This window comes from Pan paniscus, chromosome 7 (genome assembly GCF_029289425.2).
Source record: "Pan paniscus chromosome 7, NHGRI_mPanPan1-v2.0_pri, whole genome shotgun sequence".
Taxonomy (NCBI): Eukaryota; Metazoa; Chordata; class Mammalia; order Primates; family Hominidae; genus Pan; species Pan paniscus.
Window position 1 is genome coordinate 28,176,677 of NC_073256.2, and position 27,182 is coordinate 28,203,858.

Here is a 27,182-nt window from a genome sequence, read left to right on the forward strand (position 1 = left end):
CCCGCCATCCCAGACATAGACCGTGGCCGCGCTGCGCTGTGGGTGACGCGGGAGGACAGCGGGCTCCCTGGAGAGCCGGGGGCAGCGGCCTGGGGTCTCCTCGTGGACGGTGCTGGCGATTACTGAGTTTCTGCGCCCCTTTCCTCCCCGCCCGCCCTCGGGCCTCCGCAGGGAACTGATTACAATGGTTTGGACCGCAGACCTTCTGGGCCATTTGGCGGCCCAGCTGGAGGATCCCTCGGGGTAGCTGATGATTTTCCCGTCGGGGGTCTCACACCGAGAACAAAGGAGGGATGGACAAAGGAGACGCAGGGGAGATGCGCGGAACAGGAGCCGGCACCGTGCGGGTGCCACCCGGCCGAGGGCGTGGGCGCATCATGCGGGCAGCGGGGGGGGCGGACACGCCCGGTCAGTGTCCGAGAACATAGGGACCTCAAACGGGCTTGTTCATGACACCCGAGTTAAATGGAGACTTTGCAGTCGCTTGCACGCGTGGAGCCTCCTCTTCTCGCGTGGGCCAGGGTTGGAAATAACCGTTGTGGTAGGTTCCATGCAGTGTTTCCATCGGATGTCAGACGGGGAGGGACGGCAAACCTGTCTCAACCTCCAGTGATTCACAAATAAACGCAGCGGGATCTGAGAAGGGGCCTGAGTACACGGGCCGGGGGAGAAAGGGAAGTGGCAACCCCTAGTTCAAAATGCAAACGACCTCTGGAATTTCGGGAAGAGACGGAGGAGTGAGTTTGGATTGAGCCCACCCTGTGGGGGAGGGGAAGCCCAGGCTTGAGAAGCAAAGCTCGCGTTTATTGACCACCTACTAAGCGCTAAATCCTTCTGCATTTGTTCTCACTTTGAAGAGTAAAGGCTACCCCTGCCAGGTTTCCAGTCTTGGGCTGGCTCCGAGAAGGGCCTAGGCTTTGAAGCGCTTTTAAATTGTCCTCTGGCCCTGGGTGGCCAGGGAAGGTTCCCGGGGGTGCAGCCAAATACACATCGCCGGCAAACTGATTAACCCTGAAAGTGGCGCCGAGGCCCGGTCTGTGGCTCTTGGTGTTCCCCTCCCCCTCACCCCTCTTGGGGGAGCCAGACGGCCACCCCCAGGGGAGGAGGGGCCCGGCCGAGCCTCGCCGCGACCTTTGCGAGATAGCGCGGCGACATGGCCACACAATGGAGCCCGCAGGCGGGAGTGCGGGGCGGGGCGCGGCGCCCTGGCCTTGCGCGCTTACGGGGTCCTCTCCAGGGCCCTCTGGGGCCTCTGACTTAAAATAGGGAGGACTGGGCCAGGAGATCGAGACCATCCTGGCCAACCTGTTGAAACCCCGCCGATACTAAAATACAAAAAAAAAAAAAAAAAAATAGCGGTCGTGGTGGCGCGCGCCTGTAGTCTCAGCTACTGGGGAAGCTGAGGCAGGAGAATCGCTTGAACCCGGGAGGCAGAAGTTGCAGTGAGCCGAGATCGCGCCACTGCACTCCAGCCTGGTAACAGAACAAGACTACGTCTCAAAAAAAAAAAAAAAAAAAGGACTGGTCCAGGGAGAGTTTGCTTTGTAACCCCGACAATCCTGCAGGGAATTTGGTGTTTGGTTAAGGAAAAGAGAGAAGTTCAAAGTCATGAGTTACATCCAGCAGTGTAAAAACGAAATACCCGCCGGGCGCGGTGTCTCACGCCTGTAATCCCAGCACTTTGGGAGGCCGAGGCAGGCGGATCACAAGGTCAGGAGTTCCTGGCCAACATGGTGAAACCCCATCTCTACTAAAAATACAAAAATTAGCTGGGTTTGGTGGTGTGTGCCTATAGTCCCAGTTACTTGGGAGGCTGAGGCAGGAGAATCGGTTGAACCCGGGAGGCGGAGGTTGAGTGAGATTGCTCCACTGCACTCCAGGCCTGGCGACAGAGGGAGTATGTCTCAAAACAAACAAACAAAAAACAGAAATACCATGTGAATGCACACAGTATTCAGATTTTGAAATGTCAGCCATGCCATGTAGAGGTTGCTGATGAAGTGATGTTTCCCAAATTCCCATGTCAGCAAATGGCAAGCTGACCTCCCTGTGCGTCTCTCTGCCAAGAACTGCCACCTGCCTTCTCTGGGCTCTTCCCGGATAGCTTATGAAGTCCACAGCCTTTGAATCTGGCCTAGAGGGTGGTTTTTCTATTCTGCACCCAGCCAAGTGTTTTAGGAGAGGTGCGGCTCTTTGTGAGGGAACACAGGGCATGTTGAACTTGTTGGCATTCATAGCTTCAGCATGTTATGCAGGTGGCACTTACATAAAAGCAACTGAAATTAAAAGCAGTGCATGTGGCCAGGCGCAGAGGCTCATGCCTGTAATCCCAGCACTTTGGGAGGCTGAGGCAGGAGGATCATTTGAGGCCAGGAGTTCGAGGTCAGCCTGGGCAACATAGTGAGACCCCATCCCTACAAATCATTTTAAAAAATTAGCCAGGCTTGGGGTGGCATGCCTGTAGTCCCAGCTTTGGAAGCTGAGGTAGGAGGATCACATGAGCCCGAGGCCACTGCACTCCAGCCTGGGTGACAGAGTGAGACCCTCTCTCAAAAAAAAAACCAAAAAAACAAAAAAACAAAAAACCCAGTGCATGTGAATGTGCTTTTTATATGTTCTTCCCATCACTTGGGCTCTCCTACCTGCCTGGCAGCTTTAGTGAGGACCAGCATCACATAGTAGCTGACCCTGAGTCACGGAGGGAAGATGAGAACTGACCCCAGCTTTCTGAGGAGTTGCCACTGAGCCCTAAGATGGCCAGACAGTGTGGTGGGAGGAGCACAGGGTTTTAAAGTTGGGCAAACCTAGATTCAGTTCCAGGAGCCTCATCTCATCTTGGGCAAGTTACTTACCTCTCTCGGTCTCACCTCTTTTTCTGTAAAATGGGATCATCATAACAATTTTTAGTGTTGCCTTAAATTAGAAAAGTAAGGTAATACTTTTGAAGAATTTGGCTTTGGCCCTTCATAAATGATGGTTATTTTATTGAATAGCCACTCACTATCATGTAGAGTTACCAATTTTGCGGGTGTGCCCAGGACTGAGGGTTTTCCCAGAATGTGGGATTGTTCATGGTAAACCTGGGACAGTCCCCAGTGAACGCAGATTGTTGGACACTCAATGTGAAAATGGGTGCATTACCCATCGTTGTGGTTTGGTAATGAGCTGAGAACAAAGAAGAAACAGCAGAGGAGAAGCAGCTGAGAGCAAAGGAGAAGCAGCATCATTCTTCCCTCTGCTGAGATTCTGGAAGTAGTCACTTAAGTGCTGCCAGCTGCATTTGGTCTTGAAGGGTGAGTAGGAGTCTGTCAGGAAAAGAACCAGCAATTTTTTTAAAAAAGAAATATTGACCATTTTATAGGAAAAGAAAGAAAGACAAAGAAAAAGAGGCCAGGGGCAGTGGCTCACACCTGTAATCCCACCCTTTGGGAGGCTGAGGTGGGAGGATTGCTTGAGCTCGGGAGTTCGAGACCAACCTGGACAACATAGTGAGACCACATCTATAAAAAAAAAAAAAATTAGCTGGGCATGGTAATGCATGCCTATAACTCCAGCAACTCAGGAGGCTGAGGTGGGAGGATCGCTTGAGTCAGGGAGGTTGAGGCTGCAGTGAGCCGTGATCGCACCACTGTACTCCTACCTGGAGAACAGAGCAAAGACCCTGTCTCAAAAAAAGAAAAAGAAAAAGAAAGGATATACTCTACTTTACTAATATGTTGTGTAGTACCATGAAATAATACAATGCAACCTGGCCTTTGGTTTAAATAATATATTTGTCACAATAGGTAAAACTATACAGATTAATTTACCCTTAACTCAGAAACTGTTTTTAATTTCAATGAGGAGAAACAAGAGAACACTTTTTTTTCTATGTAACTGCTGTAGTTTTAACAATATCTTGCCATAGTTCTTATGTTGGTTATGTGAATAGGGCAAAAATCAAAATAATAATAAATAATAAAAGTTATCAGGGGCCTCTGTAAAGCCCTGAACTTAGGTTGGAAGAAATAAGTGTGGCCTGACTGCAATGTATGTGAACTTTAATTCACTCCAAGTTCCGTATGAGCTACGACCCTAAAACAACTGTTAAAATCATTAATTAGGCTGCATGAATGGAATTATGTGACCTTACTGAGGGCAGGTACAGAGTCTTACTCATTTTTAAGTGCCTGGCACATGTTGGGCACTTAGCAAATATTTGCGTAGGGATCTTGGTGGTAATTGCCCCAGGACTCTGCCCTGCCTGGGTCCAACCACACAGAATGGCTGCGTGAGTCCTTTAAGAAGCAAACTGGAGAGCCCTAGGGGAATGGTGGGCAGGATGGAAGAGGGTTCTGGAAACTTCAGGGAACCACTGGAGGAAAGCAGGGCTTTTAGGCTGGAGAAGTCACTGAGTGGATGAAAGCAAGATGGAGTATGACTGTGTCCAAATTTCTGAAAAGCAAAAAAAAAAAAAAGAAAAAAAAGACCATGACCTTTTAACTCTGTGTTAGTGAAGGTGAGCAGATATTAGATGTGAGAAGAACACTCCTAGACAATTGTGGTTGTGTGGAAATGCAGTATAGAATATGGCTTGTCTTCATCATAAACTCCTGGGCGCTGGAAGCACTTGTGGTGGAGCTCTGCGGATAGTTCTTGCCTTGCAGGGCTAGGATAGGAGCTGCATGTGCCTGTGAAACGGACGTAGCCGGAGAATGTAGCTGTTTCCTTTTAAAGAACCCAGTCACGGTGGTTACACATGTATCTCCATATGGCAAAATTGTGGAGCTGTGCTCTTAAAATGGGAGTCTTTTATTGCATGTACATTACACCTCAGTGAAGCTGATTTTTATACCAGTTAATGCTTGTGAGTACTTAAGGCTGAAAAGGAGACCGAAATGGAAATAGATTGTAAATATGCCTTGACGGATATATGGTGGTAGGTGTTACTGGAAAGGCTAGGAAAATATATTTAACTATGGAATAACAATTATTTTGTGTAATGGAGACATAAGCAATTATGATATTCTCCAAGGATTTCAAAAAGTTTGAATCATTTTTAGAGTCGATAAAAATAACAACACAATGAAATACATGTACAGTATATCACTGTGTTATTCAAACAATTTATTTAAAAGAAGTTTTGCCCCATTAGGGATGGAGTGGGGGCATTCAAGGTGTTCTCAGAGTTTGTTTATGGTGCAGGTCAGTGAAAAACCCCGAAGTGTTTTCTGGATCTTTTGGGACCTGCTTATCAAGTACGCTAGTGGCTTTCAAAGCCGGTTCATTTGTGCAGGGAACTTTGTGAGACTGGAGAATGATTTGTCGATCTTCAGGAAAACCAAAGTTGTTTAACTTTCCGGTTACCACCCTGAGCAGGTCAGTCAGAGTTGGGGTTGGCCTGTGGTGCTAAGCTGAGAACGAATTAAATAAGAAAGGTGTGTTGGGGTGGCCAGGGGTGTGTCACTACCTCTAGTGAGCCCTGTCACTTGCCCAGTTGTGTCCCATCAAAAGGTCAGGCCACATTTGCTAGGCACTTTCTAAGCACTCAGGTGGAATGATGCCCGGGAGACAGTTCTAGATAACGCTTTATTCTGTATCCCTCCCCATTTCTTTTCTAACTTAAATGCACTAAGAAAACAAACACACTGAGGTGTGGGGAAACAGGAACTCTGATACCTGTGGGTGGGAGTGTAAATCGCTCTGACCTTTATGGAGAGTCTCAGGTGTAGTAGCCATAAAATTGCAAAGTAGACAGCCTGGACTCCGGAATTTTCTCTCCTAGGGATTTGTTCCACAAACACACCGGCACATAGTAATTTCAGCATTGCTCGTAATAACAAAATTGGAAATAATCTAAATGTGCATCCTTAGGGGACTGTTTGTATGCACGTGGCACATAGAAACCATAAGCTATGTAGGCAAGAAATAACGAAGTTCATTATCTAATGTATGGAATCCTCACAAAGACATTTATAAATGCAGGAAGTGTCTATAGCACTTTACTCTTTGTGTTAAAAAAAAGAAAGAAAAAGATTATATTCACTTGAAAATACAAAATCTCTCAAAAAATTTGTAACACAGATTTGCCTGTGGGGAGGAAAGCGGGTAGGTGAGGGATAATGGTAGAAAAAGGACTTTCACTATGCATGCCTTCGAACTTTTTGAATTTTTTAACCACCTTAATCATTTTTATACTCATTTCTCTGCTTCATTAATCCATTTAATAACAAGAAAATACATTTAACATACAGGGAAGTTAAAGTTAAGTTTAATGTAAAAATTTCAAATCATCGGCTGGGTGCAGTGGCTCACACCTGTAATCCTAGCACTTTGGGAGGCTGAGGCGGGCGGATGGTGAAATCAGGAGACCAGCCTGGCCAATGTGGTGAAACCCTGTCTCTACTAAAAATACAAAAATTAGCTGGGCATGGTGGCACGTGCCTGTAATCCCAGCTATTCAGGAGGCTGAGGCAGGAAAATTGCTTGAACCCGGGAGTTGGAGGTTGCAGTGAGCCGAGATCACACCACTGCATTCCAGCCTGGGCGACAGAGCAAGACTCCATCTCAAAAAAAAAAAAAAAAAAACTCAAATCATCTTAGCCACTTTTAAGTATACAGTTCAGTAGTGTTAAGTACCTTCGCATTGCTGTGTATCAGATCTTTAGAACTTAAACTCTGCCCATTAAAATACCACTCCCATTCCTCTCCACACCAGCCCCTGGTAACCCCCATTCTATTTTCTTTTTCTTATGAATTTGACCACTCTAGGGACCTCATACAAGTAGAATCGTACAGTGTTTGTCGTTTTGTTTCTGGCTAATTTCATTTAACATAATGTCTTCATGATTCATCCATGTTGTAGCATGTGCCAGAATTTCCTTCCTTTTTAAAGCTGAATAATGTTCCATTGTATGTGTAGACCACGTTTTGTTTATCCATTGATCCATGGATGGACACCTGAGTTGCTTCTCCGTCTTGGCTATTGTGAATAAAGCTGCTATGAACATGGGTATGCAAATGAAACCTTTTGAATTTGGAGAATGTGACTATATTACCTAATTTTAAAAACATATTAAACTAATTAAGTTTTAAAAAACAGATACATGATATTCATGAATCAACCTGAAAGCAGCATCTTTTTTTTTTTTTTAAAGAAGATTCTCAATTTAGTGCTTATGGATGCACAGGAAAACTGCTTTAAGGCATAAGTTGTTTTTTATTAAATTTGTCTTTTACCTATTCTTTTACAATTTTGGGGGTTTTCCTTTATGCTCAAGCTTCCTCAAGATTCTTCAAGGCCGATCAAAACCATCCTCAGTGGCAATCCTGTATTTGGCTTTTGATTTTGCTTATTTCACAGGAGGTTGCTTTACTGAGAGGGGGAAATCTCTACTCCTGGTCTCAGTGCTGGTAGTGGATGTAAATCAGCAATGGGCAGACACCCCAGCCCCACACTACTGTGGCTTCCCCACTTGTGGGCACAAACAGTCACGTACTAGGCAATGGTGACCTCTCCAGGTAGGCAGTTTTCCCTCAGGTTATATTGGAGTTAGAACCTGCCTGAAAACCACTAACCGGCTGCAGCGGTGGGATTGTGTGAAGAACAAGTTACCTTCCTCCAGGGCAAGGTGATTCTTTTAAACAAATTTTAAGACAATTTAGTTGTACTGAATTTAGAGCTGAAGCCAGTTGCAAATGTAGCTGCTTGTGTCTGCATAAGAAAGAGGAAGTATGCTAGTTTTCCTTTCCTTGTTCCAGAAGAGGGCAGTTCTTGCCAACGCGAGCTGCTGCTTTAAGAACTTGAAGCAACTTTTCTGACATCTGAAACTATTTGTCTTTTGGGAACTTATTTGTCCTAGCCTGCCTGCAGAACCAGCTGATAAGGCTCTGTTGGGAAGGAGTATCGCTCTGCTATATTGACCTCTCTAGACCATGACATGGCCCCATATGCCATACAACATAAACCGGTTACTAAGACTAATTTAATGGCTATCTCTAGAGCTACTCTTTTGTTACCTTCTAAAGAAGGCAGGGAAGAAAATATAAATGGGGTTATAATAGGAATAATCTTGAATCTGTTTTAATTTATACAAAATACATTTATAAGTTTTGGCACATTCACGTTTGGATACTGGCTAACAACTTTTTAGCGAGAGTAGCCTGTATCTTGCATGTCATTCCATTGAACAGTAAGGTGGATCCCTGTCAATGAAGAAATCATCTGATGCCAGGGACTTTGAAGTCTTTCTCCAAGAGGTAGATAAGCTGATCTCTGTTTTGCTGGAAAGGAAGCTGATACCCAGAAAGAGCCTGTAATCTCAGGTCCCCGTGGGTAGTAAACAGCCCTGGTTTGGAACCCAGGTAAGTCCAACCTGCAGGATTGTACTTTCCCCCTTTCCCCACACTTTGTATTTGCCAAATCTGATATGAGGGCACTTAGCTCTTCAGAACCAGAAGCTATGTGTGATTGAAGGGCTCTATTAAACCTTAGGATTTTCCATGACTTGTCGCTCCCATCCGCTTCCTCTCCCCAGGGTAGCTTCTTGTCTGAGTTTCCGTTTGCTTCCCACCAATCACTGTCTCTCTAGGAGCAATGTCGTCCTACGGAACCTTCCGTATCATTCCTCAACTGTAAGCTCTGCAGTTCAGGAATGCAATGTTAGGAATCCCAGTGTTGCACAAACTTCCTTTCTAGCCGTTGGATTCTGGTGTGCAGAGAATTAAAGAGACTTCCCAGGATTCAGACCCTTCCAATGGGAGGATTCTCCTAACTCTAGGGGAACTGTTGGCTGCTTAAGAGCAAAACCATATGGCTCACTCAAAAATCCCTTTCCTAAGAGAAATCTATAACTGACCCTCTGTGTTCCCTTTTCTCTGAAGATTTCAAATATATTTGTGGTAAAAGCAGAGAAAGAAGAGGAGAAAATCATAATAAAAGCACAATAATGATGATTTTAGTAAAGATAAGAATGGGGCATGGATCAAGACAATGACTAAAACCCCGGGCAGGAAAAGCCCCGTGGAATTGGTCTGAACTGAATGTAGCAGCCCATCAGTGGAAGTTTTCTTGTTTCTGGCAGGTGGCCTGTGCTTTTATCTATTACTGCTCTGTAATCAGAATTGAGCCACGATATTCAAGTTTCTTATCTGAATGATGGGAATTTGGTTTTCTGGCCTTCTGCATTTTGCAGGAGCTCAAGAATTGACCTGATGTTTTTAAATATATTTTCCCTCCAAAGGAGGAGTAAAATCCAGACAGGTGGGCCATTCTGTGTGTTTAAAGTCATTGAAGAGCCTCTGCAAGTAAAATTTGAGGCTGTCTGTAACCCACATTGAATAGTTACAGATATATTTTATTTTGGAGGATAAAAAATCAAGAAGTTACTACCACAATTTGGTGGGAATTTTGAATTTTGGAGTTTTCCTTTGTACTCAAGCTTCCTCACGATTCTTCCAGGCAGATCAAAGCCATGGGTTTTGGGATCCCCTAATCGCAAATCCAGTTTTGCTTATTAAAATCTAATCAGTCCTTAAGTTATTTTTTAAATCTTCCTTTCTACTCCCCAGTTGAAATCTCCATTTCTACTTCTAGAAATCCAGTCAAACCTTATCGCCTCCATTTAGAACTGATCGATAGCAACTGGTGAGCAGGTTAATTATAATCGCAGAATAAACGCTGAAGTCTCAAAGTTCACCACTTTTGCAATGTTTCCAAACCCCTCGGGACCATGCCAGGAGGCGCTCATTGACCCATTCCGAGCAGGTGTGGGAGTTTGAACCAGGGGCAGACAATCAGATCTGATTCAAACAACTCAATTTGGTTTCTTATCTAGAGGTTTTCCTATCTTATGATGTCTGTCATTTTAGATAAAAAAGAGTTCATCAATTGAGCTGGGAAATGGCAAAGTTACATTTTATTCTGATAAAAGTTTTCTAGTTGTTGTTTTATCAGCTTGGGTTGAAATTGTGTCTCCGTCAAGGTCTGCAATGACCTTTTCAGATATTTTATCAGGTATTAGGTGGGGGAGTCCTTTTTTTTTTTTTTCCTTCTTTGACCTAGAAAAGAATGACCTGACTTCCAAGATCATAAATCAAACCAGGTAAAGACAGGCAATAATACAGTTTGCCCCTCAAAATTGAGTAGGCGGGGAAAACAAACAACAAATAAAACCTTTCCCTAGCATTTGGGGAGAACTTAACTTGACCTGAAATAAAGAATGTAGTTCCCACGGAGTGCACAGATGTAGGAAAATACTGCTTATTTTAAAAAAGAAAATGCTTTCCAGGCAAAAATGGCTTCAGAGAAACACGTAGTAATTTTTTTTTCAAGTAGTATCAGGGAAACTTCTTTATTTTATGAAACTCAATGTATATTTATTATAGAAAAATGGAAAACTCACATAAACCAATGTAAAAATAATTGGTAATCTTACCATCCAAAGATAACCACTGTTAGGCATTAATCCTTGACTTCCAGTTATCATACATACACAGGTATGTGTATAACTACATTATTAAGTAGTCGTGCAAGTTACTGTTTAAAGTCATTTCAGCACTGATGGCAATTTCTGTAAAATTAGTGACCCAGATTGGATCCTTAAACACTGATGCCATTTTTAAATAAAGCAGAAATGAGAAATTGACCAGCACTGTCAATAACAGCTGAATGGAAGAGTTGGGTGTAAAAACATATTTTTTAATCTTATGGTATATAATTTATAGCCACTTTAAAACTAAAGCATATTTGTAAGTTTTAAATTAGGGTCCTTGAAGCGAGGTGCCCCCAGGACGTGTGATTTACTAGGCCTCACTGGGGAATGGGAGTTGCAGCGCTGAAATCTGCTATTTGAAAAGGGGTGACCCAAGATCCCAGCAGCCGCAGGGAGGTGAAAGCACATTGGTCTGGCGCGGAGAAACCCTGGGCTCCTCTCCCAGACCCTTCTCTTCCTGCCGTGTGACTCACTGTGCCTCTCTCTGCTTGTGTGGCCATTTGTAAGGTGAAGAATTCAGGTCAGGTACAGCAATGGTGAGAAGGACTGCTCTACCGCCCTTTGGAGATGTTTAAAATCGAGTGTCTTCCGGCATGCCCCGTGATAGTCATTCAGGCTGACTTTGTCTTTCCCGGTACCACAGAGGCCGCATTAACATTAAGGCTTTCTGCGCCTGCGTGGACATCAAACTCGAATTCATGCTTGCCTGTGTCAGGTAGGTTTCCACGGCTGCCTGCCTCGTTTTAAGCAACTCTGTGAAATCTTGGGTTTGATGGACTCATCTTTTCTTTTTACCTTTTATTTTAGATTTGGGGGTGCATGTGAAGGTTTGTTACATAGGTAAACTCGTGTCACGGGGGTTTGTTGTACAGATTATTTCATCACCCAGGTATTAAGCCCCAGTACCCAATGCTTATCTTTTCTACTCGTCTCCCTCCTCCCACCCTCCACTCTCAATTAGATACCAGCATCTGCTGTTTCCTTCTTTGTGTTCATAAGTTCTCATCATTCAGCTCCCACTTATATGTGAGAACATGCGGTTAGTTTCCTTTCCTGCATTAGTTTGCTAAGGATAATAGCCTCCAGCTCCATGTATGTTCCCTCAAGAGACATGATCTGGTTTTTTTTTTTTTTACAGCTGCATTGTTTTTCTTATGCAAAGTGACCTCAGGTGCTCTGAGTTTCCTGCCGCTTGGGCTTTGCTTTTCAGTTAATAAACCCACTGAGTGTTGTCTGCAGGTCTAGGCAGTGGTGGAGATTTCATAGAAGTTCAGCTCCCTTCACACCCCAGCTCCACATGCGTGATTTGCTTCAACCATCCACCAGCCAATAAATACTTCTCCCCATTGCCTGTGAGCCTGGCGCTGGTCAGGCTGTAAAGATACAAAATGAACAGAAGTGTCTCCGAATCCCAGCAGCTTAGAGCTTGCTAGGGGAGGGAACACGTGGATGTGCACTCTTAGGGGCAGGGGATGAAGCGCAAGGGGGCGAAAGTGGGTTCTACGGAGCCCTTAGGATACCGAAACTGGCCTGGGCGCCTGAAGTCAAGGCCAGGCTTCCTGGGCAAGGCAGACTTGTGGCATCCTAAAGGATGAGTAGGCGTTTGCTGCCTATAGGAAGGCCATTCTGAGCCCAGGACTTAGCTTGAATCAGGCTGTTCTGCAGTCCCGAGTGGAGGGCGCGAGGCAGGAATGGAAGCAGAAGCACGGCGTTGAGGGATGTTAGAAGGCTGGAAAGGTGAGCAGGATTCGAGCAGCACTTCAGATATAGCGCTTTGGTTATGGTATAAAAAGGCGCAAGCTCCTGGCTGTTGGTTTTGTTTTGCACCCACGCAGGGTGATGAGCGCCTCCCGCTGAGTCCCCCATTTCCCATCGGAGAAGGAACTCTGGTTAAAATGAAGCCGCACGCTACAGGCCAGTTTTGGAGGATTTATGTGATGTGCTTCGGCAGTAGGGCACGGCGGCTGTGTGGCTTGAGTTCAAATTGAGGGCCAAGAGGGGACAAAACTCAAGCCAATTTTAGTCCCCAAATCTGGATCCCTGCCCTGGGAAGGAAGAGGAGTGTTCGTCTGACCCAGGAGGTCAAGCATCTTGTTATTCTGCCCTCTTCTTGTACTTTCTCTAAAGGTGGTGGGATGACATAGGATTACAATATAGATAATTACAGGGGACAATACTATGATGCAAGGATGGATTGCCAGACCCTGTAGGGTGGATTCACCTACCTCCCAGGAGGTGTAGAGGGGAAGAGGAAGGGCTCAGATTAACCGATCTTTCTTTCTCATTTGAACCTCTCTCACTTTGATCCATCACCCTTCCTTTAATTTTAAGTTCAGTTTCTACCTTTTAAATAAGTTAAAAAACATTTTTTTGAGACAGACTCTCACTTTGTTGCCCACACTGGTCTCTAACTCCTGGGCTTAAGCGATCCTTCTGGCTCAGCCTCCCAAAGTGCTAGGATTACTGGTGTGAACCACCACACCCCACCTAAATAAGTTTTTTAATGTGAAAAATTTCAAACATAATAAAAATAGAGAGTAGAATATTCATCCCTCAGCTGTGAGAAATATCATTTCATGACCAGCTGTTTAATCTATACATTACTCACTTTCCCCCACACAGTGTTATTTTGAAGCATATTCCAAACAGCATGTCATTTTACCCACAAATACTTTTGTATATATGTCTGAAAAGTACGAGGACTCTTATTTTAAAAAATACAGCCCCAGTGCCATGTTATCACCCTGAAACAAATTGTCACTCTTTAATATCATTCAATATCCAGTCACTGTTCAATTTCCCAGTTTGTCTAATTGTCTTTAATGCCTTGTTCCAATCAGGATCTAAATGAGGTCTAAGCATTGCCTGTGTTATGCCTGTTAAGTTTCTTTTAATCTATGGGTTTCTCTTTCATCTCCTTTTCTTCTGCTTGCATTCTGTTTGCTAAAGAAATGAGGCTTTTCCCAGAGGACTTCTGCAGACTGGATTTTGTTGACTGCCTTCTGTTCATGACATTGAACATGTTCCTCTGTCCCCTGTTGCTCATGTAAGTCTGTGGTGGGCACGCTCAGATTCAAGTTTGTGATGGCAGCAGCCCTGGGTGCTCATTGCCTAGACCCTTTACTTTGTTAGGCATTGCTAATGGTAATATTCTAATGCCACCATTCCTTCTTCATTTGTTAGCTGGAATTCTTCTATAGCAACAAGCACATTTTTAGCTTATTGAATATTTGGTTACTTGGAGGTACAGTTTGTCTAGGAAAGGCAGGATACATGCCTGCTACAGTCGCTTTACTTTTCATTGTTCAAAAGAACAAATTAGTTCTCTAGCATCCTTCAACAATTACCAATGAAATGAAATTGTTTTCAGCATGATTAAGAACTCATGGACTTCAGCTGAGTATAGAGGCTCATGCTTGTAATCCCAGCACTTTGGGAGGCTGAGGCTGGAGGATCATTTGAACCTAGGAGTTTGAAGCCAGCATGAGCAACATAGTGAGAGCCTGTCTCTACAAAATAAATAAATAAATAAATAAATTACGCAGGGGTGGTGGCATGTGCCTGTAGTCCCAGATACTTGGGAGGCTGAAGTGGGAGGATTGCTTGACCTGGGAGTTCGAGGCTGCAGTGACTCATGGTCCAACCACTGCAATCAGCAAGACCCTGTGTTAAAAAACAAACAAACAAACAAAAAAACAAAAAAACCTCATGGGTTTAAACAAGCATGATGTGTTTCTATCCATATACCCTGATTGATGTTCAGATTGTCCTATCTTTGCTAGAGGGAACTTGCTTAAACTGAGCTCTTTTGACAAAATCTTAGTTTAATAGTTTCTTGCTTTCCATCCTATAAAATGTCCTAATCTCTTTTTATGAGTTTTCTCTTGCCAGGCCTGGATTTGGCCATTTGCCCCAAGAAACCTGGCTCCTGTTAGTGAGGAATGGCGTTTGGAGATCAATCTCAGAGCTAGCTCTGCCAGCTGGGCTTATTGCTATTGGGTTAGTCATTCAACATGCAGAGTCAGGAAATACGTACCCCTCCTACCCCAAAGATAAGATAAAATACAGCATGTCTTCATACTGATGCTTTCAATTCAAATTTAGGGCTAAAAGGCTTTTACTTGCTTCATTCATCTTTTTAAAAAATTATCTTAAACTACACATAAGATAAAATGTACCATTTTAGCCATTATTAAGTGTACAGTTGGGTGGCATTAAGTACATCCACAGTGTTGTACAACCATCACCCCCAGCAGTCTCCGGAACTCTTGCATCTTCCCAAGTGAAACTCTGTACCCATTAAATAATGTCTCCGTATCCCCTTCCCTCCAGCCTCAGGCAGCCCCCATTGTGCTTTCTGTCTCTCTGAATGTAACTACTTTAGTTACATGGAAGGACACAGTATTCTCTTGTGACGGGCTCGTTTCCTTTGGCATAGTGTCTTCAAGGTTTCTCCATTTTGTAGCATGTCAGAATGCAGCATGTCTTTTTTTTTTTAAGGCTGAATAATATTCCATTGTATGGATCGATACTGTATTTTGTTTATCCATTCATCCCTCCACAGACAATTGGGTTGCGTCTGCCCATTGACCATTGTGAATAATGCCGCCATTTTTACATGGGTGAACAAATATCTATTCACCTCCCTGCTTTTACTTCCTTATGGTATATGCCCAAAAGCGGCATTGCTGGATCCTAGGGTAATGCTATGTGGTTTTTAGGGACCATCATCCCGTTTTCCAGAGATTGCACCATTTTATATCCTTCATGGCATCTTTACATCTGTCAATCTTTCCAAAAATCCCATTCTCAACATCTCCAACATAATTCTTCATTTTCTTTATGTCATAACATCCACATCTCTGATTAACAATAGCAACACTTCACCAGCAGTGCGAGTCCTGAAACCCGCCCTGTGTTGCTTGCCTTGTCTTGCCTTTTGACATTGGACTCACCTCCAGTGTTTCTAGCTGTTGGCTGTGGGCTCCTCATCACCTTCGTGAGCTGGTGGCACATGGGCAGGCATGAATAAATAAGTGCCTTAAGGACACATGCACACAGAAGTGTGTGTGTGTGTATCAAATGCATTGCCCACATGGAGGCTGAAGGCAGAGTCTTGAGAGAGGAGGCTATCAGAGGCCTAACCCAGCCTTGGGAGTGAGTGGGTGATGACAGAGGACATGGAGGGAGGGAAAGTCACAGGCCAAATAGGGAAGGAAGGCCATGGCGGAGCCAGTCGCCATCGTCTTTCTCTTGAGCTCCTGTAGCCACAGTGTGAAGGGAAGAGCTGTACGTGTAAGACACCTTCCATGTGCCCCTCATGCCCGCAGTGTACACGGGCTGGGGGTGGGTCATCCTGACGTTGCCCGCTCAGGGGTGGCCTTCGCATTTGCTTCACCGCCTTTCATTCTCTGCTGTCCTTCTGTGTTGTCATGGAAGGAGTCACGCTCTGTCCTTGGAGCCTCGTGCGCAGCCCACGCAGTCCCTGTGGGGCTGGGGTAGAGATGAGGGAGGAGGGATACCCTGTAGTAAATGGGATCCGGTCATGTGGCCCAGGCCAATGTCATCACCCTCCCCATCAGAGACTTAGATCCATGTTTTCCCAATAGCTTCATTTGCTGGGTTGAGAAAGTCTGGAGGAACTTTTGAATAGGGAGTTGAGTACATTTTGAGTAGGTTGTGAAAGTTAGGAAAGACTGTCTCACCCCCAGTCCCGTTGAAGCCCCGTGCATCACGCAAGGGCTGGGGAATCTGATCCCGCGCTGGCCTCCACCTTCAGAAGCCTCCGGCTCCTGGCACACTCTGGGAAGTGGATGCCACTGCCGGGAAGGGAACTTGCAGAACCGAAGGCCTCTTTTTGCCTGGTTTCCTGTTGGGAGAAGAGCAAATTCTACAGTATTTCTGGAGAGTGCTTGGGTTTTACTGCGCAGGCTGGGGTGAGTCTTGGTCTTAGTGGGGATGGCCAAGGTTCGTGAAACTCCTGCCCCTCGCTCTTCACTCTGGAGGTCAGACTTGCTGCTGCCTGCCTGTCGTGGCAGGGAAGAGCGTGGACCCAGCAGCCTTGGCTCACAGCGAGTGCTGACCCTAAGCCATTATTACTCGGCACCTTGGCAATCCGTCTGGTACTGATGGCCTCAAAGAGGGAAGCAGAAGGTGCATCTTGCAAGTGCATGAAAGCCAGTGGCGGGAAAGGGGCCTGGGCCCCGGGGGTGGGGTGGCTTCTGGCCTCTGCATCTCTGTGTGGCTTGTCTCTGCCTGCAGCTTTTGACTCATCTCCAGCCACAATTCCTGAGCGTCAGCCTGTGGCCTCTGTTCTCACTCTACCTTCTGGTGCTGTCCTTTTATTTGGATTATAGTTCCACTAGCCTGGAAGTATTTTCAGGGCAAGAATTATGCCACATTTCCTTCTGGGGTCCGGAATACCATCACCTGGTACATACAGGACACATGCACGTATTCCTTCACAGAAAAGATGCAGTCCGGAATCCATCCTGAAGCATTTGGCAGCTTTGGCTCACATATTCAGACCTCCGTGAAAGGCTCTGCTGAGACATCTTCGGAGGGAGCGGAGCCATCCTTGTAAAAGGAACCTGAGAAACAGAAGCCCAGGGATGAGCCCATGTGGATCCCTGGCCAGTTTTACAGGGAGAAGGACCCTGAGAGACGCCAGGGAGATTGAGGCAGCAAAGGCGCCCAAAACCTAGGAGGCCAGGAGGCGAGAGAAGAGCGCAGAAAGTTCTAACATTATGTTCTCAAAGGTAGTAACACGGGAATAGGGCAGTGAGGTGTGGCCAACACCGGGGACCTCCTGGGTCTGAGGCAGGGAGAAAGGTGCAGGTGGAGATGTCCCAGGGACAGGGGGACAGGTGGCAGTGGCTGGACTCTGAGGGCTAAGGGCTGGTGCACATGTGGGATACTCCAGCCTCCATTTGAACCCTTGAGAGCAGGAGAGAGCCCCCAGGGGAGTGGGGGCGGTGCAGAGGGGTGGAGGAGGAGCTCTGCAGAGCTGCCTTCTGATGCAGTTGGAGGCCTTGGGAGGCCCAGAGCCAGGCAAGGGAGATGAGGAAGTGGATAGGCGTGTGCCCCTGTGTTTGCCTATAGACACCCCTTGCCTCCTCACTTGATCCCTTGATGCTCTGCTGGGCCCTGATGGTGCCCTCCTGGCTTCCAAAGGCCCCCCGCCATCTTTACATTCCATCAGTGTTCTGGACCTGGAGCAGATGACTCACAATCTTTCCCTGCCAGCTTGCAGAGACTTCTGGAGTTTTCACTCATCTAGTTTGTCCTTTCCCATCTTGGGTGCCTCAGCCCACTGTTTTTCCCTCCAACTCACTTTGAGTAGATTCTCCATGATCCTTCCTGGAGAGCCCCTTGAGGCACCAGGAGAGCTGTGTGTGCCAGCCATGCCTCTCAGCCTCATCATAACAAACGTCACAGGGAAACAAGCTCCCTTCAGACCCTGTTTAAAGGCGTTTTAAGGCGGTAAGTGCCTGTCAGTCTTGGAGGATAGTGACTCCCTGCCTGAAAACCTTCACAGAAGTGACAAGACACTTTCCTTCTGGGAATGTTGATATTGAGTTTCCTCCCCTGTGTAAACACGTCTCCAGGAGTGGCATTAATAATGGGGACCCTTTCCCCAGGACAAAGCAGAGGATGGGGGGAGAAGGAAGAGGAGAATGGACCCGCCTGCTGGGAAGGGGGGAGAGCTGGCCATATAAGCAGCTGTTCCTGGTGAAGGGGGAGCCCATTAGCCAGACCCTTTTTTCATTTGTTTTCAGGGATTTTGCTTATAATCCTTATGGGGACCGCCAACTTTTTATTTGACAGTTGATAAGGAGAGGCACTAGAGTCTAGTAAGTGGTTAAAGAAGCTGGAGTCAGGCACCTGATTTAAAATTCCTGCTAGCCTGGGTGCTGTGGCTCACACCTGTAATCCCAGCACTTTGGGAGGCTGAGGCAGGCAGATCGCTTGAGCTCAGGAGTTCGAGACCAGACTGGGCAACATGGTGAAACCCTGTCTCTACTAAAAATACAAAAAATTCGCCCGGTATGGTAGTGTCTGTCTGTGGCCCCAGCTAGGGAGGCTGCGGTGGGACGATCACTTGAGCCTGGGAGATGGAGACTGCGGTGAGCCATGATCTAGCCCGGGTGACAGAGTGAGACTCTGTCTCAAAAAAAAAAAAGTAAAAAAAATCCAGCTTTACCCCGAATAATGTCACCCAGTTTTCATGCCCATAAAATTGGAATGGAAACTACTCCATAGAGGCTAAGAAATAATATTCATAAAGCATAGTACTCGGCATGTAGTAAGTATCTATAAATGTTAGTCTGCATTTACTAATTTATTTATTTAGAGATGGAGTTTCACGCCTGTTGCCCAGGCTGGAGTGCAGTGGTGCAATCTCAGCTCACTGCAACCTCTGCCTCCCAGGTTCAAGCGATTCTCCTGCTTCAGCCTCCCGAGCAGCTGGGATTACAGGCGCCCACCACCACACCAGCTAATCTTGTATTTTCAGTAGAGATGGGGTTTCATCATGTTGGTCAAGCTGGTCTCAAAATCCTTATGTCAGGTGATCCACCGCCCTTGACCTCCCAAAGTGCTGGGATTACAGGCGTGAGCCTCTGCACCCAGCCAAATATTAGTCATTAAGCCAACCATTAATAAATGCTATTATCATTAAAGGAAATATTGAAAATAGTATCTTTTTTGTTTTATTTTTGGTTTTATTTTTGAAACAGGGTTTTGCTCTGATGCTCACGCTGGAGTGCGGTGCTGTGATCATAGCTCACTGCAGCCTTGAACTTCTGGGCTCAAGCACTCCGCCTTCCTCAGCCTTCTAAGTAGCTGGGACTACAGGTGTGCACCACCATACCCAGCTTTTTTTTTTTAATTATCATTTTACTTTCTGTAGGGGCAGGGTCTTGCTCTGTTGCCCAGGCTGGAGTACAGTGGCATGGTCATGGCTCACTGTAGCCTTCAACTCTTGGGCTCAAGCAATCCTCCTTCCTCAGCCTCCAAAAATGGTGAGATTATGGGTTTGAGCCACTGTGCCCAGCACTGGATTCAATACCATAAAGGGTTAGATTGCACAGGAGGCTGCCAAGTTGAATTAAGTGGGGTTTTATATTAGTGAGAATTTGCCTTCCTTCTCAGTATTAATCTACATTTAGGTCATAGACCCCATATCCAACTTACTGTGTATAATTTCTCTTACATAGGGGGGCACATTTAGGTAAGCACAGACGAATAGGGGTTATAGTCATAGCTTTAGAATAGTTTAAAGACCTAGCTGAGGGCCAGGCGTGGTGGCTCACGCCTGTAATCCCAGTACTTCGGGAGGTCGAGGTGGGAGGATCACTTGAGGTCAGGAATTCGAGTCCAGCCGGGCCAACATGGTGAAACCCCTTCTCTACTAAAAATAGAAAAATTAGCCATGTGTGGTGACAGGTGCCTATAATCCCAACTACTCAGGAGGCTGAAGCAGGAGAATCACTTGAACCTGGTTGCAGTGAGCCATGATCGTGCCACTACACTCCAGCCTGGGTGACAGAGCAAGAAAAAAAAGATCTAGCTGAGGGAGTTGGGACCAGATGACTTTCTCCAGTGATGTTTGAACAAAAAGAAAAAATGCAGCTGGGCGCGGTGGCTCATGCCTCTAATCCCAGCACTTTGGGAGGCCAAGGTGAACGGATCACGAGGTCAGGAGTTCAAGACTAGCCTGGCCAACATAGTGAAATCCCATCTCTATTAAAAATACAAAAAATTAGCCAGGCGTGGTGGCATACACCTATAATCCCAGCTACTTGGGAGGCTGAGGCAGGAGAATCATTTGAACCCAGGACACAGAAGTTGCTGTGCCACTGCACTCCAGCCCTTAGGTTGAACACAGAAAGGAAGAAGGACTGTGTAGTTCAGTAGTGTGTGTTCTGAGAAAGCCCTCTTAGCGTTGGTCTCTAGTAATCTCTGGAAATAAGTGAATCATTCCAGCTTGAATTATCATGATGCAAAATTGTGTTCGCTGAAAAGCAGGGGTTAAGTCTGCTGCCTTGTGAATTTCCGCCTGGAAATGCGTCTAACCCATGGTGGTTGCTCAATTCTGAGTGAGTTTGGAGAAGGAAGGAAAATGAGGAGTTACTTATTAGTTAGTTGTTATACATTTTTGGTTTTTAAACCCAATATATAATTCCTGGATATTCCTACCACTTACTATTTGTTGTCGTTGTTTCTATTGTTTTTGAGACAAGGTCTTGCTCCATTGCCCAGGCTAGAGTGCAGTGGCGTGATCATGGCTCACTGCAGTCTTTACCTCCAGGGTTCAAGGAATCCTCACACCTCAGCCTCCTGAGTAGCTGGAATTACTACCATGCCCAGCTAACTTCTATATTTTTTGGAGATAGGGTTTTGCCATGTTGCCCAGGCTGGTCTTGAACTCATGAGCTCAAGTGATACTCCTGCCTCAGCCTCCCAATGTGCTGGGATTACAGGCATAAGCCACCGTGCCTGGCCTCAGTGAGTGGTTTTGTGGGCTGGAGTAAGGATCCAGCTGTCTTCGCTGCAGGAGTGACATGGACGTGGTGTCCATCTCAGAGGAGCCAAGTGGGCTTGCCTAGGCTTTCGATTCTTGTGAAGATGAGTGAACTGAAACCAGACACCTCTTAGATCTATGGGCCCTTCTACCTCTGATGATCTGTGAGATTCAGTGAAGGTGAACAGTCACTGTCGGGGATGTTTTAATGATTTTACTAAAAATCGGAATAGAATGTGAAACAGGGGGATCTGAAGAGTGATTATTTGTACTGTTCTGGTCAGGAGCTGGGAGCTTTGTCTGGCCTCCACGTAGGGGCCTGAGGACAAGAACTAGGCAGAGGTGCAGACAGCAAAGAGGAGGATGGCTCCTGGGTGTTCAGGCCATGGCCAGCCTGGTCAGCAGAGCAGCTGTGGGAAAAGGGATGATATTTGGTGGTAGCACTGAGGCCCAGCCAAAACTGAGCGCTTAGGATGTTTCCTGCTGCCCTGGCATTGTTTTGTTATTTATTCCAGCGACTGTCCTGTGGGCAGGAACTGTAATGTCCATGGGCAGGAGAAGAAACCCAGGTCACAGGGACCTGCCCAAGGCCACAGAAGGCCCGAGGCTGGCGGGACCTAGGTCAGGCTGACTTCCCCGGCCAGTGCCCTCTCTGTTTGTCTCGTGTCATCTGCCTTGGGAGCTCACATTTCAGGGCATGTGGCCCAGTGCCCACTGAGGTGCAGCCTGCGTGCCTGGACGGCTCTGTCAGGGCGAGCTTCTCGGGCAGTCTTCCTTCCCTCTCCATTTGTTGCTGCAGGATTCTCCTTTGGTCCTGACTTTTCTGGTTTTTCATTTCCTTACCTGTAATCTGTTCACTCTTGGTCAGCAAGAGAATAATATTGCAGCTACCACTGCCTCTGAGTTTCCTCCTGGAAGACTGAGTCTTATGAAGACCCGGTTTTGAGGAGTTTCCTGGCTGGATCAGCAAAACCACAGTGATCCACATTTGATTGATGTATTTTGAGGTTACATTTATTCCCAATGTTTATTTTCTTGTAAAAATGAGCGCATTATTGATTAAAAGAGAGAGACACAATATCCAAAAGGTGGAAGTAGTCCAGGTGTCCATCCGTGGATGAATGAATGAACAAATGTGGTCTGTGTGCACAGTGGAGTATTACTCAGCCTTAAAAAGGAAGTCTTGCACTGCTACAACAGATGAATCCTGAAGACATTACGCTAAGTGAAACAAGCCAGTCACCAAAGGACAAACACTCTATGATCCCACTTCTGTGGGGCCCCCAGAGCCGTCAAATTCATGACGACAGAAAGCAGAATGGGGGTTGCCAGGTGGTGGGGCCGGGATCGGGGTGCGGGAGGATGGGGAGTTAGAGTTTAATGGGTGCAGAGTTTCAGTTTTGCAAGATGAAAACAGTTGTAGAGATTAGTTTCACAACAGTGTGAACACATTTACTATCACTGAACTGTACACTTAAAAATGGTTAAGATGGCTAATTTTATATGTATTTTATCACAATTTAAAGAAGAGAAAAATGGAGAGGCAGTGTACAAGCTTAGTAAGTAGAAAGTAAATTGTGAAAACCTTTTTCCTAACACTTCATTCTATTTGCTTCTTTGGCCAAAGGTGTAAGTAGCATTGATGGACGATTACGTAGAACTAGCCATCCAGAATTTGTTCTATAAGATTGCCTTTCTGGCTCTTCAGTGTTTCTCTTTGCCCAAGCCTCAGTGTTATCCTGCTATCACAGCAGGGCTGATCACTAAGGAGAAGGTTATCCTTGGTGAGGAGGTGGAAAATGGTGATTTTTAAATGTTGTACCACAAGCAACCCAATTTTGATCTGCAAATCTATCATGTTTATAATCTGCATTAAAATTTTAAGTCACATTCATAAAATATAGGAGTGAATGCACTTTTAAAATTTCTTTGGAATGCAAATCAGATTGGATTAAAACTATTAACGATGTGTAATAAAAGACTGTAGATTTTGTAGCAGCTTCATGCTCTACCTAAGATGTCTACCAAGTAAGTGAAATGTATTTGTAAAAAGGCAGATTGAACTACTAGACGTATTGTCATTGAACTATTCTCCAGGAGCACTGATTTCAGTGCAGGTGCTTTGGATGGGAGGAAGGCTGAGAGCAGGGTCTGTGGGGCCCCTATTGCAGAGAAGCTCTATTTCATCTACTTTATATTTGATTTGTAAATGTTTGATTTGCTTGGCTAAAGAATTCTGAGGCTAGGGCAACAAAACAAAACAGAAAGAGAGAGGTTGGGAAGAAAAAGTGAAGTAACACCAAAAAACTAACTGCTATTGCAAAACAAGGATAAAATAGATAATTCAAGTTAGATGTGATTGATTGCCATAAAGATTCATGAACACGTCAGGTGAACCCGAGTCTGAAGGCTAGAGGAAGAGGAGCTGACGGAATTTGAGGAGGTTGTATGTTTGGTCTGAAGAAGAGGTGGAGACTTCCTGCGAAGGCTGGCAGAATAAAGGTTTGCTTTCTCCCTCTCCTCCCTGAAGACCAGCATAGCAGGTGAAAAGAACCCCCCAAATCAAGTAAAACTTTTATCTGCAGTGAAATTAAGAGATAACTCATATCCCCAACTATAGAAAACTGCCGAATATAATATAAATCCAGACCACATTGAGGGAAAGACTTCGAGAGCTGGTCCATACCTCTCAGCTCTCCTGCCTGTTCGCCTCCCAAATGCCCAACCTCCAAATACCATCACATGTGGGTTAGGGTTGCCAGGAGTAAATTTCCTTGTTAATAAAATAAATGAGATAGGAAAGAAAGCGGCAATGTTTTCATTATTTGCAGATAAAATACTGGTCAACTTCAGTAAACAAATGTAAATTCCCTATGGAGGGAGCTATAAAGCTTTACTGAAGGGCATAAAAGAAGACATGAATAAATGGAGAAAGATACTAGATCCTTGGATTGGAAAAGTTGGCAGCATTCTTTATTCCAAACTCCCTCAAACAAATCTATAAATTTAACACAGTCTCAGGAAACATCCCAGCAAGATTTCTTAAATACAACGTGTCCAGCTGATTATAAAATTTATATGAAAGAGTTATTGTACAAGAATAGCCAAGATAATTTTTTAAAAGGAGACTTAAGAAAGGGGAACTTGCCTTATCAGAAATCAAAACAAACTAGAGACGCGCTGGCACGGAAGCTAAAGCAGTGATGTTCATTGCAGCCCTGTTGTGTGTAGCAGTGAAAAATTACTTGCTGAAATGCAGCCAAGGTATTAGGAATGGGGAGGCTGTGGCATAAAAAGATTGGCATTAGCATTGAATCCTTTCAAATATCATGTACAGCTAAACAGCTGTGAGAATTATGGAGTAGAATGTAAGTGTTATGTGCCTTAACAATGCAAAACTAATAAATCCTCTTCGAAGAGAGAAGTAGATCTGTGCTGATATGGAAAAATGTCTAAACAGATATGCGTCCTTGCAGAAACAGCTGCAGAGGAGTATCCATGGTATGATCCCACGTGTGTTCAGCACACTGCTCTGTTCTTTCCTGTACTGAGGGAGCCCATTTCTGGTGAGGATTATTTCCACCACCCCGATGACGCAGGCTTGGCTATGAGACTTGCTTTGATCAAGAATATGTGACTCGAAGTCACTATGCAACTTCCACACACAGGCATTAAGAGCCATTACGTGGTTCTGTCATTACTTTTTGCCCCCTGCCACGAGGCTGGCATGAACCACATAGAGGTTTTGCCTTCAGCCGGCATGTCCAATTGAAGCATACATATAGAATTTCGGCCAACTTGCAGCTGACATGTAATGTGAACAGCAAACAAATAACTATTTGTTTGTTACAGCATAACAGCTTAAACAGCACCAAACCAAGCATAAGTGTTTTATACATATACATTTGAACATGGCTAAAATATATCTCCTATATCCTAGATACACTTTTCTCATGTGTATAAACAGACATGTACAAGGATGTCTGATGAAGCATTGCTATTACAGCAAAAAACTGAAAACAATCTGAATATATATCAGTAAGTGTCTTAGTCAGTTTAGGTTGCTGTAACAGAATACCATAGAATGTGTGGCTTTGACAACGCTTATTTCTCAAAGTTCTGGAAGCCAGGAAGTCCAAGATCACGGCACTGGCAGATTGGCATCTGGTGAGAGTCCCGAGCCTGCTTTGCAGAAGACCATCATCTCACTGCATCCACACGTGGGGTGGGTGTAGGGAGATATCTGTTCTGTCTTTTCTTTTCTTTTCTTTTCTTTTTTTTGAGGCAGAGTTTTGCTCTTGTTGCCCAGGCTGGAATGCAATGGCGCAACCTCGGCTCACTGCAACCTCCGCCTCCTGGGTTCAGGCCATTCTCCTGCCTCAGCCTCCTGAGTTGCTGGGATTACAGGCATGCACCACCATGCTCGGCTAATTTTTGTATCTTTAGTAGAGATGGGGGGGGCGTTTCACCATGTTGGTCAGGCTGGTCTCGAACTCTTGACCTCAGGTGATCCCCCGGCCTTGGCCTCCGAAAGTGCTGGGATTACAAGAGTGAGCCACCATGCCCAGCCTCTGTCTCTTCTTATAAGGGTACTAATCCCATTCATGAGGGCTCCGTCCGGTGGCCTGTTCACCTCCCAAATGCCCAACCTCCAAATACCATCACACGTGGGTTAGGATTGCAAGATCCAAATTTGGGTTATTCACAGACATTTAGTCCATAACCATAAAGAAATGAACAAGTAAAATGTGATTTATTAATATAATGGAAAACTATAAATCAACTCAAATAAAGCAGATCCACATGTATAATTAAAACTGGGAAACATAATAGGCAAAAAAGAGACTGGAATTGTGGGTTACACAGAGGCATCTACTGTATCTGCAGTGTTGTATTTCTTTAAAAACATCTGAAGCAAATATGGTAAAACAAAGATTTGAAAAAGCTGGTGGTGGGTTTAAGAGTGTTTGCTATATTTTTTTTTCTCAGTGACTGAAATATTTCATATTTTTTAAAGAAAGCATTCATGTAAATCTTTAAAATTGCAAAGCAATGCTTATGTTCTTCAGAGGAACATTTATCTCTGTGTGTAGAAGTATATAGATTAATTGGAAGGATATACACTAAATTCAATATAGTGATTGGATAGTAGATGGTGGAGGAATAAACAGAATTGTTACAGTATCCTTTGTGTTTTTATGTAATTTTAAAATTTCTAAAAATAAAAATGTTAATTAATGCAGTGGAAGATATCTGGAAAAATAGGAAAATTGTTAGCCACCTCTGCCTCTGGAGATGGGATAATGGTGATGGTGGAGACTTTTTGTTTCTTTCTTTCTTTCTTTCTTTTTTGAGACGGAGTTTTGCTCTTATTGCCCAGGCTGGAGTGCAATGGTGCAATCTCGGCTCACTGCAACCTCCCCCTTCCGGGTTCAAGCGATTCTTCTGCTTCAGCCTCCCCTGTAGCTGGGATTACAGGCATGTGCCACCAGGCTGGCTAATTTTGTATTTTTAGTAGAGATGGGGTTTCTCTTGTGTTGGTCAGGCTGGTCTCGAACTCCCGACCTAAGGTCATCCGCCCGCCTCGGCCTCCCAAAATGCTGGGATTACAGGCGTGAGCCACCGCGCCTAGCTGAGACCTTTTGTTTCTACGTGACATTCTTCTGTACCGTTTGCCTGTTTGAAAAAAAAATTTTTTTTTGAGATAGGGTTTTGCTCTGTCACCCAGGTTGGAGTGTGGTGATGCGATCATAACTCGCTTGCAGGCTTGAAGTCCCAGGCTCAAGTGATCCTCCTGCCTCAGCCTCTGGAGTAGCTGAGACTACAGGCGAGGGCCACCAAGCCCAGCTAATTATTATTTTTTTTAAGAGATGTGGTGTTACTATGTTGCCCAGGCTGGTATTGAACTCCTGGGCTCAAGCCATACTCCGACCTCACAAAGGGCTGGGATTACAGGCCAGAGCCACCATGCCTGGCCTGTTTGAATTTTTGTAGCAATTAAAAATTGCGTAATTTAAACACAAATTGAAGGGGACAGGGACTAAAAACATAAATGAGAGTTAGAATGCAGTGCCACGTTGAATGCTTTCACAGGCAGGAGCCTAGAAATCATCTTTTCCAACTACTGCACTTTTGAGTTGTGGAGACCAGACCAAGAGAGGTGAAATGACTGTTGGCTAAGGCGT

The 27,182-nt window shown here is 45.2% G+C and overlaps 1 protein-coding gene across 3 annotated transcripts in view; it reads left to right on the top strand.

Annotated features, from left to right (window-relative positions):
* The window catches only part of GATA4 (GATA binding protein 4), a 55,702-nt gene that overhangs the window by 4,979 nt on the left and 23,541 nt on the right, over positions 1 to 27,182 (top strand). The window lies entirely within an intron of this gene.